The sequence below is a fragment of the Dipodomys spectabilis genome, unplaced genomic scaffold, assembly GCF_019054845.1.
Source record: "Dipodomys spectabilis isolate Male_0828 unplaced genomic scaffold, ASM1905484v1 ptg000033l, whole genome shotgun sequence".
Taxonomy (NCBI): Eukaryota; Metazoa; Chordata; class Mammalia; order Rodentia; family Heteromyidae; genus Dipodomys; species Dipodomys spectabilis.
This window is the reverse complement of record NW_024870710.1, coordinates 1876083-1883339: the sequence shown is the minus strand read 5'-3', so window position 1 is coordinate 1883339 and position 7257 is coordinate 1876083.

Genomic DNA, 7257 nt, shown 5'->3' with positions numbered 1-7257 from the left:
ATATTGTTTAAATCCTATCACATAGCATGTAGATTTGTAGATGTGTTCTCCATCATGCTTGGTATTGCTAGGATCTGAACACAGGGCCTAGCAGGCCGAATTCATGAATGGGTGAGTGTGAGCATGGCATCCTCTGGCCAATGAAGTTGTCAGGTGGTTACTAGGCACTGAGTTTGAGCCCCAGGTTTGGCCAAAACAGCGATAAATAGGCAGACGGTGGTATACAAAAAAATAAACATTGGTAAAGAGTGCCAGAGCCTTCTATGACTGAATGACACCTACTACGTTCCTACCAACTATTAGGTATTAAAGGAATTATTATTAAAGGAATATTATTCTTTCCATGCTCAATAAACTATTAAGATCAATCAGCATCCTAGGATTATTACATCCAATTTTAGACTCAACTGTTGCATGAACTACTCTTTCAATTGGTATTCATATGCATAGGAACAAGTCCCTTATGATCTCCTGCCATTGGTAGGTGTCAGGACCAGGATTGAACCAGGAGCCTATGTTGACAGGTTGGCCTATGGTTTCCCTGATAGCCCGCCAGCTTTCAGCAATGGCAGGTCAGCTCCACTTTGCAACCATGTAATTAAGACCCAGGATAGTCAACTTGCAAAGAAAAAAAATCGTAAAACCTTCCAGCCCTCTGCAGCTCACCACATTTTTTGCTTTCCAGCTTTTTTTTCTTCCTGCAAGCCCTCTGGGCCTAGGATCCCCCGATCAAATATGGGTCCAGATGCTGCACCCCAGCCTAGGGTGATCGAAGCTAAGGCAGAGTTGTCACGACCTGAGTTCAAGCCCCATGGTTGGCCAAACAAAAACAAAAACAAATAAAAACAATTAATTACTTAATTAAATTTAAAAAAATAAAACTCATTTGTCTGGAATTTCTGCCAGTTTTCTTTCCTAGCCTGGGACTTGGACTCAGGGTCTTGGTAAATCTGTAGCAATGTGTGGGAAGGTGCAGCTTGAATTCATACCCTGTGCCAAGCCAAAAATTAAAAAATAAGTCACTGACCTGGGCAGGGGGAGTACTTGTGGAGATGAGAGAGAAGGTATGGTAGGGGGACAACAAAGGAGGAGGCAACAATGCTCAATAGGAAATGTACTCAATACCTTGCTCATGTAACTGTGACCCCTCTGTACAACATTTTAACAATAAAAATGTACAATAAAAAGAAACAATGTAGTTCTCAGAGAAGTACATTAGGGGTAAAGGAAGGATGCTGAATAGCTGTACAAAATTCTCTACTGCATTTTTGTTTAATGTTCAGTATGAAACTGAATAAACATAACTGCTTCGATTAAAAATAATTAAGTCTCAGTCTTGGAACTGGGGCCAGTATTTCTGCCACTGCTGGAATTTGATCTCACTGTCCAGTTAACTCTTTTGCACCATGGGTCAAGACGAATCTCATTGTCTTGAGGAAAAGAAATTCAGGCTAGAGTTCCCAGGGCCAGAATGAAAACCCTGCAATGGAAAAACTATTTGTATACATGTGTAATATATGATATATACTTACATATGTATGTTTATTACATATTATGATTACTATTTATTTTCTATTTTATTTTTATTTGATTCATTAATTTGTTTTATTATTATACACATAATATTTAGTACATTTTGAACATACATTATAAAATTATACACAATAATTTAGGATATTAACTAATTTTTCATTAATATTTTATTAAGTGTTTAAACATGATACATAATTAAATGGAGGCATTTCTCACAGTCTTCACATGTTTAGAGTCTCACTCAAGTATGAGCTGTGTTTTACCTTTGGACACCTTACTATAGTGATCTCTTTAGATGATATATATTCAGAAACTTTTTCTTGAGGATAGGCAAGTTGAGGGATAAAATTGTAAGCGTGGGGCAAGAAATGTGGCTTAGTGGTAAAGAGTTCACTCTTTACACTAGCCTTGAGAAAAAGAAACCCCAAGACTGTCAAAAGCAATAGGACAGATGCCAGTGGCTCACACTTGGAAACCTAGCTTCTCTGGAGGTTGAGACCTGAAGACTACCGTTCAAAGTCAGCCTAGACAAGGAAAGCCTGTTAGACTGTTATCTCCAAAGAACAACCAAAAAACCCACGTAGCGCTGTGGATCAAGTGGTACAGTGTTCGCCTTGCTCAGGAAAAGTGCCTAGACTTGATTCAATTCACACAACTGGAAAAAAGAAAGGGTTAATCAAAGTACATTTCCTATTTGCTAATTAGGAGAACATTCTCTGGAAAATGAACGCTGATGTATACCAGGATTGAAGGCAGAGCTCAAGGTTCAAGTGTAGCAGATCCATATGCCCAGCCTCTCAGACTCTAGCATTATAACCTGTCCTACGTGGTTCTGAAAGGTCCAATGTTGAAAGACTTAATATGCTCCCCTAGCCCTTTGTGATGAGCAGTTTACTTGTATTGTCGATGTCATTACACTTCTGAACCCAGCAGAACAGCAGTGGCTCACATCCGTCACCTAGCTCAGGAGCCTGAGATCTGAGGATCACAGGGTGAAGCCAGCCAGCGTAGGAAAGTCTACGACACTCTGACTTCCACTTCTGAAAGGTCAGATGTTCAAGAGCTTCCTGTGTTTCTCTTGGTGATGAGAAGTTACTTGCACTCTAAATGTTCTTAGGATTCTTGAGCTATAGAAGCAGAAAAGAAACATTTTTGACCCATCCTTTGTTCAGATGAAGTTTTCAGGATCCAACCCCTAGCCCTATTAGCAGGAAGAACTCCAGTGTAACACTGTATTTGAAGGACAGAAAACAGTTTCAAAAGACATGCTAGGTGAAGAGACCTAGGCTTGCAGGATTAGGAGGCAGAATGCACATAATCAACAGGGAAGTCAGCTGCAAAAGCACTTCATTCGTTCCAGGCAGAGCCAGCAATGGGGAGAACCCTCAAACATTTGTTAGAGTTACACCAGAGTCCTCCCTCAGGTGAAGGGAGCCTCAGGCTATCTTTAGGTTAACAATAGAGAGCCAGTTAACAATAGAGAGCCACTAAATATTATGTGTATAATAATAAAACAAATTAATGAATCAAATAAAAATAAAATAGAAAATAAATAGAAAACAATAGAGAGGGGAGGAACAGAGAAGAAAAACCCTGCTCTCTGTCTTAAGGAGTGGGTTTTGACTCTCCATCTGTCAGATTTAAAGACCATTCTTCTACCTCTGCCAGTCCATTCTCCTTCCTTCATTCTGCAAATCATTAATGCAAATTCCCAGTCCAAGGAGAGGGAGAGCCTTTTTTCTTCTGTCTCCAAGCACCTGAGTTAGAACCTGGCTCTGCCCTCTTGGCTCTAGGGCCTTCGGCTGCCTGAGAAGTGGGACAGAGACAGTTTTCTTGCTCTGTAGTTGTGTGAAGGCAATGTGGTGGCCTGGCTCCCTGCAGAAGGTCTCACACTGGGAAGTATTCCATTCTTTCCTCCTGACGTCCAAAATCTATCTATCCCCCTACCTACATACCTACCTTCCTACCTACCTACGTAGCTAGCGGTCTCTTACCAGTTCTTGGGATGAACTCAAGGCCTGGGCACTGTCTCTAGCTCTCTGCTACTTGAGCCACAGAACCAATTCTGGCTTTTTTCTGTGTGCTACTGAGGAATCGAACCCAGGGCTCTTGCATTCTAGGCAAGCACTCTCTCACTAATCCACATTCCCAGTCCTCTCATCTTTTTCTTAATGGTAGTTTTTACATAAGTATGCTACCATTTTACTTCCCCAAGTTTAATTTTCTGAATAATGGTTATTTCTATGAACCCTAACCTTTTCTTCCCCTGCCTGATTTGTGACTGTCCCTGCCTTGGCCTCCTAATAAAATGTAAATAAAGGCTGTTGAGAGCTTAAGTGTGCATCATATAAAAACACAGGCTTGGAACCCTGGAAGAGAAAAACCATGTGCTTGAAATGAAGAGAATGATGCAGTATGTGCAACGAGTATATCTGAAAAATAAACCAGTAAATAAATCAGAAGCATTGAATATGGTCTGTTTGCATTCAGGGTGGTAATATACACACATAAGTAGGTAGAGCAATGATACATAACTTGGTATTCTCTTTTAATTTATTTTGTGGCCATCCCAGGGCTTAAACTCAAAGCCCGATGCGTTCCTCAGCTGCTTTGCTCAAGGTTGAGGCTCTACCACCCCCACAGCTCCACTTCAACCATCTGGTCATTAATTGGACATAAACACCTTCCAAACTTTCTTGCCTGGTCTGGCCTGTTTTTCCTGCTCGGCTTTCTCTCTCAAAGCTGGAGCTCTACCCTCTGGGCCACTGCTCCACTTCTGGTTTTCTGTTGGTTTTTGGAAATAAGAGTCTCAAAGACTTGCCTGCTTGGGCTGGCTTTGAAAGGCGATCTCCCGAGGAGGCTTCAAGCAGCTTTCCTCAAGGATTCGCAAAGGAGGTACTCCACACAAATCTTTAGTCTAAATCTCGAGACTATGAGCTCAGAGCAGAAGCCCAGAGGTTTACCATTTTGTGCCACACTTTCACTTCTGGTCTGTGTGTGTGTGTGTGTGTGTGTGTGTGTGTGTGTGTGTGCGCGCGCGCGCACGCACGCACGCTTCTGCTCTGAAGCTCATGGTCAGCACCCTGTGTTCAACCCCAAAACCTAGCCACCCAGGGCCCAACTAAGAGAAGTGAAACATTTCAAAACTTGATGAGTTTCACCAGACTCATATGACAGGAAGCATTATGATACCAGACATGTGCTTGGGAGAGGCATCATAGGTCCATCATTGCTGCAGGTCCTGGGGTTGAACTGTGAGCCTAGGCATACTCCCTGAGCTCCTTTTACTCAAAGGTATTGCATTAACCTTGAGTCCCAGCCTTACTTCTGGGTTTTTCTGTGATCTCTCAGAAATAACAATGTCAAGGAATTTCCTATGCTGGCTGGATTCAAACTAAGATTCTCTACATCTCAGCCTCCTCAGGAGCTGCGATTACAGTAAGCAGCCACTGGCACCTGCCTTTCTTTTCTTCTTCATTTTTTAATCTGGACAATCTGACTTCTTAACAGGGTCATTCCAATGGTTTGAATTTATAAGTAAACTACCCCAATGTTCTTTACAGCTGCTTTCTCTGAGAAGGATTTTCTCTCCTCATCTTCTCCTCTGGTCACAGGTTTGAAGCCAAAAGTGAGAAATGAGTGTTCCAGGATTTGGGAGCAAATGTCCACAGGACATGCCAGCTTTGTCACTTAGCATTGAGCTGCAGTGAATTTACTGTTTCAGGATGAGAGGACCAAAAGCTGGAGTGATCCTCATACTTTCTGCATTGTTTCATTGCCTATAAAATGACCTGATAATTATGAGTACTTTGTACTTCCAACCTTAAGTATCTAGAACACACTAGAAGCATCTTAACGTTCCTGTTTTTCTCTAGCACACACACATGCACGTACAACTTCACTTCTGGTCTCTGTATGTGTGTGTGTATGTGTGTGTGTGTGTGTGTGTGTGTGTGTGTGTGTGTGTGCACATGTGTGCATACACCAGTCCTGGAGCTTGAACTCAGGACCTGAGCATTGTACTTAGATTCTCTTATACAAGGATAGCCCTCACCCACTTGAGCCAGAGAGCCACTTCAGGCTTTTTTCTAGTGATGTGGTCCTGAGAAATCAAGCCCAGAGTTTCATATATGCAAAGTACTCTACCTCTAAGGCATATTCCCAGCCCACTAATTCAGGTTTGTTTATTTGTTTCTGTTTTTTTAAATTGTTGTTGTTGTAGGTTGTAGGAGTTGAAGTCTGGGCCTGATGCTGTCCCTGAGCTCTTCAGCTCAAGTTTTGTACTCTACCACTTGAGCCACAGAGCTACTTCAGGTTTTCTGGTGGTTCATTGGAGCTATGTGTCTCAAGGACTTTCTTGCCCAGATTAGCTTCGAACCATGATCCCCAGATCTCATCCTCCTGAGTAGCTAGGATGACAGGCATGAGTCACAAGCACCCACCTTCCACTTTAGGTGTCTTAGTGGTGAATTGGTGATAATATTCTCATGGGACCTTTTGTGTCTGGGATAGTTGGGAATCCACATCCACCGATCTCAGCTTCTTATAAGGCAAGTGACAGACATCAGCTATCAAATCCTAGGCCATAGCACTCTGCTGCAAGGGGGTTACTGGCTCCACATGGTAGAGTATTAGCCATGAGCCCAAGAAGTAAGGGTCAGCGCCTAGGCCCTGAGTTCAAGGTTCATGACTGAGAAAAATCAAAACAAAACAATTATCCACAGGAGACAAGTCACTAGTCTTCAGTAATACATAATTTTGTCTCTGCCATGGGGACATATCTGAGACTTAATATTCTTGTCTGCATAATCATCTGAGTTGTGGAGTACCAGGTGAAAGAATGCACCCAATGAAGGACACAGAACATGTTACTCTTTGCAGGACTCAGCTGAGAGCACCCTATGAAGGACTGAGCACATAGCTCTATTCGATAAGCTGTCACTAGGATTAGGGTGCTTTCATCAGTATCACATTCTTTGAGGAATATTTCACAAACCAAACAAGGTCACATCTAATGGTTTAATGGGATGGTTCTTTTTTTTGGGGGGGAGTGGTTACCCAGCATGCTTGAACTCAAAGCATGGGGATACTGTTCTAATAACATTTGCTCAAGGCTAAAGCTGTACCACTTCAAGCCACATTTTAAAGTGTCTCACAGACTTCCTGCTAGGACTGGGTTTTAAAGCCCCCAAGCAGCCAGGATGATAGGGGTAAGCCAGCAGCGTCTGGTTCCTTGCAGCTGGGTTGCATTGGTTTACATCTGGCTAAGTCATGTTAGGTGGCAGCTGTCAGCACCAGACTCCTAGCTTGCTTTGTGATGAGGTATTTGAAGTCTTGTCCTTCTACAGTTGCAGTTAGAATATTCTGCCTTTTTTGGCAGCAGTCCTGGAGCTTGAGTAAGGGCTTCGACACTGTCCCTAAGCATTTGTGCTCATGGCTGGCACTCAATTGATTGAAAGACAGCAGAACTTCCAGGTTTTCTGTTTATGTGGCACTGAGGAATCAAAACCAGGGCCTCGTGCTTACTAGGTGATGACTCAAGCACCGAGCCCCAGGAGTGAACATAATTAAATTATATATGCATCATTTGTTACTACCCATTATTATGTATTTAATTATGTCTCCATAAAATTTTTATTCTGTTAGAGCTTAATAAAATATTAACCTTAATGCAGTCCTATAGTTATTATATCTAATTTTATCCTACAATGATTCACTACTAAT